Genomic DNA, 12,813 nt, shown 5'->3' with positions numbered 1-12,813 from the left:
TTGTTATTAAAAAAATAAAAAATAAAAAGTTAATTGGCATATTGGGTTGAATTAATAGAAGTGTCACCTGCAAATCAAGGAAAATGATTCTTTCACTATATTCAGCACCGGTGAGGCCTCACCTGGAATACTGTCTCCAATTTTGCACCCCTGGGCCACACACTTCAAGGAGGATGTGGATAAATCAGAAAGAGTCCACTGGAGAGTAACAAAAAAAAAAGTTATTAAAGGCCAGGAAAGCACAACTTCTGAGCAGGGATCCTGATTTTCTCTGATTAAAAAAAACAAACAAACCAATGTTTAGGTTAAAAAAATAATGCAAAATCCACATTTTTCCATGATGAAAATGAAACATCTCTCTCTCTTTCTCTCTCTCTCTCTCTATATATATATATATATAGTGATGTTTCATAGTATATAGTGGTGTTTCATTTTGATCACAGAAAAATGTGCATTTTGGTTTGCTTTTTTAATCCAAAAATTGGGGATTTTTTTTTAATCAGAGGATTAAACCAGGATTTCTGCTTATGAGGAAAGAGGAAAGCCTGCAAGAACCAGGGCTTTTTAGACTAGAGAAGACTGAGTGGGGCATAGGTTCTATTAAGTTTGGAAATAGCTGATCTGTTGGAAATTATTCAGAACATATGGTTATTATTTATATGGGAAAATTAATCAAATAATGTGGGGAAATACTTACTGTTTAATGTATTAACATATATGTCAAGCACAGTTTGTCTTTGACTTTTACCTAGACATGAAATACAAACATTAAGAGTTAAATCCTATTTCTCTTTCTCAACCTAAAAGGCAGTTACACAGATGCTTGACCACACTTTCTTGCACTTATGTACCATTTGCTATTTTATTTTTCCCTGTGACAAAATAGAAATATCCTGTATGCACACTTGCTAGAAGAAAAGTGGAGAGGATGGGGATTTCCTGCATTTTAGTTCTAGAGCTGAAATGACAAGAACAGGTTCTAGACAACCCTGTTCCTTTTCTGGGGTGCATTTGAACTTTTGTCTTCTGTTTTCCAGCGAAGTGCACTATCACCAGGCCACAGGGCAGACATTGCCTAGAACCTGCCCTTGTCCTCCTCTTGAAGCTGGCCAGTTGCATCCTGTATTTCATATTCATTGGATACAATGGATAAAGAGGACTTGAAAAGTTTTTGCCCTACTGGAAACAAGGATCACGTTAGAGATCAGAACCTAGCTCCACGCTCTTTAAGGGGCACTTCCATTGTACTTAGCAACATACCCTCTAATTATTCTTTTGCTCATGCCTCCATTTATCTTCCTCTCTTGGCTGTATCTTTAATTATAGCAGTGTTTCATTTAAATATATATATAGCCTATATGTATATGTATAGCCAATTGCCTGTCATGTTCAAAGAAGTGTTTACATGGCCGGCCCCAAAGGGTGGTCCTGTTCCTGTCCATTCTGTTGCCCCTCACTGGCAAGCCATAGGCCCCCCAGCCCTGCTGGTGCCCTTCACTTCCAACCCACTAACCCCAGCCCTGCCAGTGCCTCTCAATCACCAAACTGCAGTACCCTGCCCTGCTGGGTCATGATGGTGCCCCTTACTCCCAACCCACATTCCCCCAGCCCTCATACCTGCTGGTGCCCCTCACTCCTGACCCACAGTGCCTCCAATGCTTCCAGCCCATAGCCCCCTGGCCCCACCCCAGTGCCCCACAAACCCAAACCACAATGCTCCCAGTCCTGCCACTGCCCCTCACTCCCAACCCACTGACTCCAGCCCCGCCAGTGCCCCTCACTCACCAAACTGCAGTACCCTGCCCCTCTGGGCCCTGATAGTGCCCCTCACTCCTGACCCACAGCCCCCACCACCCATCCCTGCTGATACCCCTCACTCCTGACCCACAATCCTCTGGTACTGCCAGTGCCCTACATTCCCAACCCACAGTCTCTCACCCCCACTCCAATGCCCCTCACTCCCCAACCCTAACCCCCCAGCCCTGCTGGTGCCCCTCACTCCTGACCCACAATCCCCTGGCTGCCAGTGCTCCCCACACCCCATGCTCCTCAAATCATACCCACCGCTCCCTGCCCCCCACCCCTGCTGGAGGGCCTTAGTTGTGCCTGTCCTGCCCAGGCCAGAGTGCAATGGCTCCAATTCATGTAGGTGGCAGTGGAGCATGCCCAGCCCCAGCACAGACTGAGGGAAGAGCAGGGGAGGCTTGTGGCACCTCCACCCTGAGATAGGGCTGCAGTGCCCTGCTGGCAGCCTGGCTATGGCCTCCTCCCCTTCCCCTCTTCTTTCCCCCCTCCCTGCTATGTGGGTGCTTAGCCCCTCTGAGCACTGTCACTGGCGCCTGCACTGCCCCCACTGCCCCCACTCCTTTCCCCCACAAGAGAGGAAGATTATCCCCCCTCCCCTCCCCCCTGCCCTGTTGCAGCTGCAGCCCCCACTCCCATGCCCTGACCAAATGTCCAGGATTTTGCTGTGCTCTGGAGGTGGGAGAAGGGGAAGTGATCGGAGGCATCAGGGAGCACCACATGGCTGCAGGCAGGTCCCTGTGTGCTCCCTGCTGCATCCATCACCCTCCCCCTGCTCCTACCACCAGAGCAAAGGGAAATCCCAGACATTTGGGCAGATTTAAAAAAAAAACCTTCCCAGACCATGATCAGAGGGCTTAAAAAGAGCAGGCACACTGTTAAAAAGAGACTCTGTGGATGTGGGGTGGAGGGAAAAGCCGCACTAGAGGCTGGAGGAGGAGGCTCCCACTTTTCCTCAGCTGGGCCCACCACTTGCTGCTTGTAATGTGCTTGTGACAATTTTATTTTTTTTTGCCTCTGTGGAGGTGAGGTGGGGGAAACCCCCACACGGAGACTGCAAGAGGAGGTGGTGCCAAAGGAGGTCCTCCCATTTTACTTCAGCTGGCCCCACCCATATGCTAGGCCTGGCCCATACAGCCCATACAGCCAATCGGCACATGCACAGTTGGGAAAAAGCATTAGGGACAGGCAGACAGACAGAGAAATGTGGATTTGGGGTTACTTCTTTTTAAACCGAAAATTGGGGATTTTTTTTTTTTTAAATCAGAGAAAAGCAGGATCCCTGATTACAACTTCTACTGGCCTAACCTGAAATCTTTGCATATCTATGTCAGCTTTTCCTCAGCTCTTTGTCTCCCTTGGAGTTTCATGTGAAGATAGCAGGATTTAGCTTCTAAATATACAGTATATATATGCAAATACTTGCCTCCTGCTTGTGATTAGGAGTATTGCGTTGAATAAAACTTCATATAACAACCCTCCTAGATTGAAGATGATCCTGGAAAGGCAGAAGAATCTTACCAAATGCAGCTTGACAGTGATCTCACCTTAAGAAGAAAACAGTTTCTGTGACAAGCAATTTGAAACTGTCAAAAAACAGCAGTTGGATTTAAGAAAAGATTCACTCCATATAAAAGCAACCATCTCAGAGAAAAGGGATTAAGTGAACTTTTCAAGAAAGAAAAAAATAGCCAAACCTGGCAAAACTGCCAGAAAATAAACCGCAAGATCAAAAGTCTAAGTATACAGCAAAGAGTTGCAATCTATTCCTCAGATGCAAAAAAGTATCCTTTTATCCAAGGCAAAGGTGGACTACTAAGAATGCATCTGTCACACATCAGTAGTGAAGCTTTTTCAGGAAGTGTGTAAGTTTCAAAAGCATTTCAAAAAGTCTGATTCAAAGCAATTGCTTTTTGAAACCCACTGATACAAACAGAAAACCTTATGATTGCATGTTGTATTGGATCAAAAAGAAATTGAATTCTATATTAGCATGTTGCACATTGCTACCAAAAGAGCAAAGAACAAATTTCACATTACACAAAGAAATAATAACGAGATTTTTCAACTGCTGTCTGAACAGGTGAATGTACTCATTGCTATATTACTTATTAAACAACTGTAGTTCACATATGGAACTAAAATGGGTTTTAAAAGACTTGGAAATTGCAGTTTTTAACATACTTCCCATAAGCTCATGTAGTTAGTTTTTCTAATATCAATAATGCTTATGCCAGGTAATTTCAGTACTAAAGGGCCAGATTCGTGTATCACAAAAATGTTCTTATGGTGAAATGTTAGAAATATTTGTTAGTGGGATGTTTACTCAGTTTTCTAGGAAAACAATTTTTAAAAAATCTAGAATTCCAATTTGGTCCTACAGATGATGTTGAATCATCTGTGATACAGAGAAAATCAAATTACAACAAGTGTGTATCATACCAGATAATTAATTGTGATTGAGAGAAAAACATTTCTTCCTCCTCCACACACAGCTTTCAAGTTACATCATTTCTTTTTTTGGAGAAGCTTATTTCCTACGTCATGCCAAGCTGGGTATTTTGGATGGCAAGTCAGGGCATCTTTCATTCACTTGTCTGTATTTGCTCCATTCCTGTTCACTTTTTTTTTAATTTTGGTTTTTGAAAAGCACCATCTGAGTAGCTTCTTCTGTTTTCTTCTGCCATTGCAAATCTCATAAGCTGAGCTGAAATGGATAGGGAACCTGCACAACAAATAGAGGAACCTGACAATCTAGGCCTACTTGAGCAATGGGTAGGCATTCAATCCACTTGCTTTATTCTGAATTAACCTTGGACCTACTGAAGTCAATGGCAAAACTCCTGCTGACTTCAGCAAAGTCAGGACTTCATTTCATGTGTTGTATGAATATTCAGCTTCCCAAGAATGAAGCTGAATAGAATGGATGTTTCCTGACAAACCAAAGCATCTGAGGACTGGCTCAAGTAAAGAAGAATTTCCCCTTCTATCTCCAAGCAAATCCAAAAACTATTTTTGGATGGCTTGTGCAGCCCTCCAGTGGCTTCAGATTTCAGAAAGTTTACATTTCCTCTAAGAATTCAACTTTGCTTCTTATATAATATTCAGTAATGAAAACAACATTGTTTGAGCTTGTGTGAAAATAAGCTATGCTTACTTGAGAAACATTCAGTGTCAAGAGGATTAGAGGAAAGACACCTATGCCAATAGAAATTAAAGGATTTTGATCTGAAAGATTTCTAAGGCAGTGAATCACAAATAAATGTTGTGTGGAACGAAACAAACAAGAGTTTGGCAAATTTGGTATTAACACCCACTCAAAGAGAGGTGAGTAAGCCTGTTTTCCTGGTGCCAATCTCTCTTACACAGCTGTTTGTGATGCCACCACAATAATAATGGGGGACTTGTTTTCTTTGATGAGGTTCAGGCTTTCTGGACTAATAAACCCACTCAGTAGTGATTTCAGCATTACAGAATACCTTTGTTTTTTGAATTGAAATGGAAAGACTGCTGAAATCTAATATACAATTGCAACATTCTATTGACTTATCTACCCGAGCATAGTTTTATTATGTTTTCCTTAGATAATTGAGAAATATCGCTAGTTTGTGAAGGAGAAAGGGGAGATTGCTATAAAGCATTATGGTGAAGTGCAAACTAATGCATACTAACTTTGGTTTGGTAAATAAGAGCGTTGTTACACATCACACTTAGGATGTATTTTATTTATATCCTAGTAAGCATTACTATGAATTAGCAAGTTTTATGAGCATTTGCACGCTAATGGTAGTATCAACATAAAGCATCTCCTAAGTGCTGGAGCCGCTGAAGACTATAGTGCATTGAGAGGTGTTCCAGGGGGGTGGGACTGACAAACAGCTGGAACCAACCCCCCACCAAACTCAACACATGATAATATGACCTAGAGATAACCCTTACTGGAAAAGTCTTAGGTTGCTATGTTGTAATGACACTTAGCACAGTTTACTACCTAAATGCTCAGACACTAGTGTTTTAAGTGCAATTAACTTGTGGTAAATGTAACGTGCAACAAATCTAGCAAGCACTAAGGCCAGATTCATCTTTATTCAGTCTGCATCTCTATCATATCCTGGGATCTGCATAGAAATAAAAGAGAGGGTGGAGTGACACTCATAATCTATTAACCTGTGAAAATATTTCAAATGGAATGATCTACTTTCCTTAAAAAATATATATTAATTAAAAAAGCCACTTTCTGATAGTGAAAGAGTATTCAAAGAGAATATCCTTAGGTTGCTTCCTTCATTCCCTGCACTCGTTCTAGACAAGACTATAAGAGTTTTATCATATTTATTTGCATATAAGATGCTCCTCCAATAATTAGATTTTATAAATGGAAAAATGTATAAATTTGTTATAATTTTCCTGGTGTAGAACCTAAGTTCTGGAGGGTTGTCTTAAATCCTCACCCTCCCCCCCACTCCTACAGTAGCGAAAGCAGTGGCTGGGAGGGGTCAGGTGGCCACCTTGCCCTCTGCCCCAACATCTTCTTCTCCCTGAAGCCTGCCTGCCCCACCATCACCCGCACCCCCCACCATCACCTGCACCCCAGCATCTACCCCTCCTCCCATTCATTTATTGTCAACCTCTTCTGTTCAAACCCTCCCAGTCTCTGCCCCTTCCCTCCCCCACCATCAGATGCTGCTCGGCCTGCTCCATCGATTCATAGATGTTTGGGTTCGAAGGTACCTCAGTAGATCATCGAGTCTAACCCCCTGCCCTGGGCAGGAAATAGTGCTGGGGTCAGATGACCCCAGCCAGGTGCATATCTAGCCTTCTCTTAAAGACCCCCCCCACCAAGGTAAGGGAGTGCACCACCTCCCTTGGAAGCCCATTCAAGATTCTGGTTACCCTGACCATAAAGAAGTTCTTCCTGATGTCTAATCTAAATCTGTGCTCCATCAGGTTGTGGCCATTGTTCTTAGTTACTCCAAGAGGGGCCCTGGTAAACACAGCATCTCCTATTCCTTGCTGCCCACCCCCGCCCCGCCAGTGAATTTATAGGTGGCCATAAGATCACCTCTCAGCCTTCTCTTGTGGAGGCTGAAGAGATCCAGGTCCCTCAATCTCTCTTCATAGGGCTTTGTCTGCAGGCCCCTAACTATATGAGTGTCCCTCCTCTGAACCCTCTCAAGGTTGTCCATATCCCTCTTGAAGTGCAGCACCCAAAACTGGATACAGTACTCCAACTGCAGCCTGACCAGTACCACATAGAGGGTAAGTATCACTTCCCTGGACCTGTTCATTATGCACCATCCTGGAGCACAGCACATGGAAGCTCAACTTTACCTGACCATGCAGCAATGTCAGTGCTGCTGATTGGCCAGGCAGGTGAAGGAGATTCCATGTGCCTGGGAGAGATCCCAGCCTGAGCCACAGTTCAACTGCACCTGCCAGTAATGAGGAGGGAAGAGACTGAGCAAGGGAGGAGAAGCTGAAGAGGGGAAGCAGACTGAGGGTGGCAGAGCAGGAGGAAACTGTGGGTCTGACTCTGGCCCCAATCTAGGCTCAGGGCCAGAATCAAAGCCTCAGCAGCCCCCTGCTCCTCTCCCTCCTCCACTTTGTATGGAAATATAAGATGAGAATATTTTTACCCCATGCTGAATATGGTGGGGGGAACCTTGTGTTATATTTGAATAAATGCTATACTTTCCTAATGCTGAAATCTGAAGTGTAGTGCCAAGCAAAGCAGAAATATGAACACAAGAGTGGCATACTGGGTGAGACCAGCAGCACATCCAACCCAATATTCTGTCTCTCTGCACCTTTTTCTTTTATGCACTCCCTACCCATGGCCCCACTGAGTCCCAGAACTTCCTGGTCAACATCCTCCTGGCTCAAGCTACAGTTGCTATATATCAGACAGGAAAGGAGGTTCTGGGTGGGGGGTAACCTGGGAGACTGTGGGGCCATTTTCTGTCATTCCTTCACTCGTGTCTCCAAGCAGAGTTTCACTGGATAGTGACCATTGGTTCCTTGAATATTTGGTGCTGGATGGTGGTTTTTTCTCAATGTCCTCCCTTTAGAACATTTCTTATTAACCTATGACTGTCACTTCCACTCCTGGAGTGTTTTTTTTTTTTGTTTTGGGGGGTTTTGGGGTTTTTTTTTTTCATTTGTTGTCCCCAGTATCTGCTTAATGGCTTCACTCTAACAACAGAGAGGGGCTTATAGTTTCTGTGTGAGCCTAGGCCCAAAGTTTTTTTCTGCATACCAGCCTGTTTCTGGCTGTGGCAGGAATGGATGCTTTAGAGTGAGAGCATTAGACCTGGTATATCAAGAGTGTTCTATCCCTCCCTTCCTATTCCTTATCCTCCCTGACATCCACTATTATTTAAGGATACCAAAAGAAACATCTTCAATTATTCTGTTTAGTACCTATTAATAAATCAATAATGAATCCATCTAGTCCTTTTTTTTTGAACGTGGCTCTTTAGTTGCCCTTCTCTGTACCTTTTCAAATTCTGCTATGTCCTGCACATAATTCTGCATAGACTTTCAGGAGGTAAGGACTGGGTGCTTAGACTTCAGTAACATGCATTTATAAATTGAGCCAGGCAGAAAGAACTCCTTTTTCATTTTATAATCTAACTAGTTTTTAAAGCTATAAAAAGGGAATTCTGTTAGGCAAAAGTCTTCAATTTTATTTTAATAGTAAAACTGAGGTGTGAAAAGATTTGTTTTCATCCCAATGACCAGTATAGGAATCAGTATAAATCTTAATATGCAGAACATATCTGCATGCCTAGAGAAATTTATTCTACCTATAAGTGAAAAAGATATAAACTACATTAGCAAATGCATTTTCCAGTTCATGTATGGGAATTAATTTTTATCTACTTAATCCACAGAGGGATATTCACAAAAATAATGAGAGAGCATTTTAAATCTTTAATGTGATGCTTGTTAGAAATGATTCAGAGCCTGACCACAAAACAAATTCATATAGATGGAATATGTAGGATGAAGAATCAATTTTGAGGGAGAAAAACATCCGTAAGGTAATTGCACAGTGATTTTGATAACATTTGTTGTGCAACAATTTTAACTGCAATTTCTTAACAACACTTGACCAAGATGCATTCCTCTCTGTCCCTTAATCTCTAACACACATATATAGAATATTAAGAAAAAAAGACAAATTACTGCATTGTACTGCTCAACACTTGCCCTTAGTATCCATAAGTATAGATCTCCTGCAATTATGGATCTTCCCTTTACCATACAGGAAGGAATTTGTCTGTGGGAGGCGATGGGGGGCATATTTTGGCTCCCAATGGGACAGTCTGGATTTCTTCCATTCTTTATTCCATTTTACTCCAATATTTATATAGCAAATAGTATTTCTGTTTTCTTCTACTTGAAAAAGAAGAGATGCCTTTATTTAAAATAGGGTAATACTGTCATTGTTAACTACACTGCTAGAATACATTCTGTACCCAATTGAAGCAGCTAGCTACAATTTACCATATCATCTACTCACCTTAATGAGATGTTAACTTGAAAGCCTACTTGGCACTGTTTAAATATATATGCCATTAAGAAAAAGCACTATAAAGCTATTTTTATACTTTTCTTCACATAATATTTATTCAGGAATTTCTCCCTGACAGTACTTACCTATTTCCAAGAATGGATTTCATTCTAAGCTAAACACCACTAATTTCTCGTTCTTTAATCCTTGCTGTATTTTTTTCTTTTTTTCATTCTTATCCAAGTTTTTTCTTCCTTAATCATTATTCTTTTCCTGAGTTGTTTTCAAGTGGAATTGAGGGGATATTAAGGAGCCAAAATCCGTTTCTTGATTCTCTTCCCAATCCTAACAAACCACGGGCTTCTCTTAGCCGTGCCAATGGACCATTAACCAGCTGGGGTTTGTTGGGACCATATGCCATACAGGATCTTCTCCAAAGCTTCTAATGTTTTGAGATAAACCTGTTGTTCCATATTTCACTGTAGTTTAGCCAGCTACAGAACTCTCTCATCTTCTGTGACCTTCAAGTCTTCAAAGATGTTGGACAAGTAAAAAAGCATGTTTATATTAAAGATTGCTACAATATGGAAGTAATAAATCAATAAATACATTCCACTAAATCAAGATTGCTTCAGTAGCATGTGAATTAAATATAACATTATTGGTTTGAACACAAAATAATTATTCAGATTAGTTCTTAAAAATATATGCTGAAATACTTATTTTGTTGGCAAATAAGTTACCATCTGTACCTTACTTTCAATTCAATCTTTTCTCTCTTTTTTTTTTTTAATCGAATTTGACAACATCTTCATGCTGACTAAAGATATCAGGGTTCTGGGGGTGGTGTGTGTGTGTGTGTGTGTGTGTGTGTGTGTGTGTGTGTGGCGGGGGGGGTGGGAATCATACCTGTTCTTTTGCTATCAGCCAAATGAAATAAACCCATCTGTCTTGAGCATATGAGTTTATACTGCCACATGCCTAAACACTTACCCTTTTATTCCCCATAATTGCTTTTATACTAAAGGCTCTAAAAGGTTATAAATATTGTTTGTTGAAAATTTTGTTTATTTTTTAAACTGGATGTACAATACAGATGGTGGCTATGAAGCTGGAATGTTCCTTAGCCTGAATTCAAGATGAACCCCCAGGGACCTCCAGCATGTCTTTAGACACCCAAAGGCACATTCCACCACACCCTCAGGCAAACTCCACTAGTATCTGACAGCTGGGAAAATCAGGAGTGAATTACCCCTGTTCCATAATCTCTGGGATACTAGAGTTTCTGAACATGTAGACATAAATTACACCACCCATCCATCCAAAATTGATATTAGAGAAGTTCCCCAGTGGTTCCCAATTCCATCAAGTATAAATGAAAATAACCCCTTCTGTTTTAGGTAATCCAAGGCAGGGTGAGAGGTATAAAAATGGATATGTGGGTCCCTTCAATAGATCCCATGCTGTTCAGGAAGACCATCTGTCCAAACCCAGTGATGACCACCTGGGAGAGCTTGACCTGGATAAACCAAGGACCCAGCACAGCTAGTGTGTTGTTGCACACTTTGTGCATGGCCATTGTTACCATTGTCCGTTCCATGCCAAAATGGTTTGCAAAAGAATAGAATCAGACAGTGGTTACCAACTTCCAAATCACAAAGGCCATGAGTTTCGCAATGGACATAGGGTGCTGAAGTCCAAGGCCCCAGAACTGGATCAGAGGGGCCTTATTGGCCCCAAGGTTCATGAATGTTCCACAATATATCCTAGGTTTTGCTACCACTGCTCATTGTCTCAGGTTCTGGGTATGAAATGCTCCTACCAGTCTGAGCTTACTGCAGTGATCAGATGACATCTGATACTGGGCATCTTGCAAATGGGCCAACAGGTTGACTATGGACACATCACATTCCTCAAAAAAGCCTATGGATAAAAGCAGTCCAGACAAAGTTTTGCTCATTTCCACCATTCAAAATCTCTGGGAGACCCCTGGAGATACAGCGACAGCTAGAATGGTAAATCAGTGAAGGATTAGAATTTGCATCTTTACCTCGCTTCAGCCAATCATCATTTTTCATCAACTGTTGGAAATATAGTAAAAAGTTCCTCCAGCATGGCATGCTGGAAAGCCTTCTCGGTGGCTCTCAGTTGAGTGCAAGCCATTCATGTAAGGTTCACAGTCAACATTGCCATGCAACTGATCAGAACACATTTTAAATTTATTACCACATAATATACCATGGCTTTAACACACACTGAGTTCTTCATGTGACAAGACCCCTAGTCTAAAAACATACCAATTGTGAAATCTTCTTTTCTATGGCAAGGAAACATTTTGTTGTTTTTTACTAATTTAAAACCTTAGATCTCTACCAGACATGCAGGTAAGAAATGATGGGATCTGATGTGTGAGCCACACAATCACCCTTGCATGGTAGGATGCATGACTGTGGGTTTGAGCATTAGATCCCATCATGACTATTGCTGGGATAAGGGGCACCTGGGATCACAATCCCAGACTCCCCCTGCATCAGCATATAGCACGTTTCCATGGCTGTGAGCCCTGTCAGTGGATTGGGGTTCCCAGCTGCAGGGCCCACCATGCACTCCCATGGCTGGGAGGCCAGATCAGCTGATGGGGCTCCCAGCCATGGGGACAAACAGTGTACTCCCACAACTGATGGAGCCCCCAAGTACAGGGGCACACCTGGACACATGTTTAATTAATGGCATGATAGGAGCCAGCCACAAAGTTATTGCATATTGTTTATGGAATAGCTTTGTGTCTTTTTTCTTGTTTTATGTTGCAGTTAATTGCTTTAACATGTAGCCGGGTAACAACTTAAGATGTGATTAACTGTTTAATCACATCTTATGTGTAACAAGTGGCAGAAACCTTAGTGAAGATCTGTCAGTTCAGGGGACAATTTAATGAAATTGAAAAAAGAACATATCATTTGAAGCCTAAAGCAGTTGTAGTTGGAAACTAGAATGAAAAAAAAAAAATATATCAGAAAAGTGGAGGCATATGATAGCCAAAATTTTGTCACCTTGAATTACGGTGACCATATGTCTTGGTTTGGCCAGGACAGTTCCAGATTTTGTAGACGCTCCCATTCCCAGTTGACTGGTGAAGATTGAAACAAAAGTCCCTGATTAGTGGGACCTGGCTGGGGCAGGGCAGGGCAATGGGAAATCAGGCTGTTCACGTGTGTGTGTGTACATGGTTTGTGTGTGTGGGTGTGGAGGGCACATCCCAGGTGGGGGGGGGTAGGGCATTTCAGACCCCTGCCCTGAGGAGAGCAGGGGTCCTTATCCTAATCCTGTCTACACAGCTAGCAAAAGAGATCCACATCTGAGGGGCCAGCTCTGGGCTCCAGACTCTGTCTAGGGGCTCTGTCTTGGGACTGTGGCCCAGGCTGGGCCAGACCAATTGATGGCAGCAGTGGCAGCAGTGACAGCAGTGGTGGCAGCAGCAGCAGCAGCAGCAGCAG

This window comes from Alligator sinensis, unplaced genomic scaffold (assembly GCF_000455745.1).
Source record: "Alligator sinensis unplaced genomic scaffold, ASM45574v1 scaffold475_1, whole genome shotgun sequence".
Taxonomy (NCBI): Eukaryota; Metazoa; Chordata; order Crocodylia; family Alligatoridae; genus Alligator; species Alligator sinensis.
The sequence above is the reverse complement of the archived record's forward strand: the minus strand, read 5'-3'. Positions refer to the sequence as shown.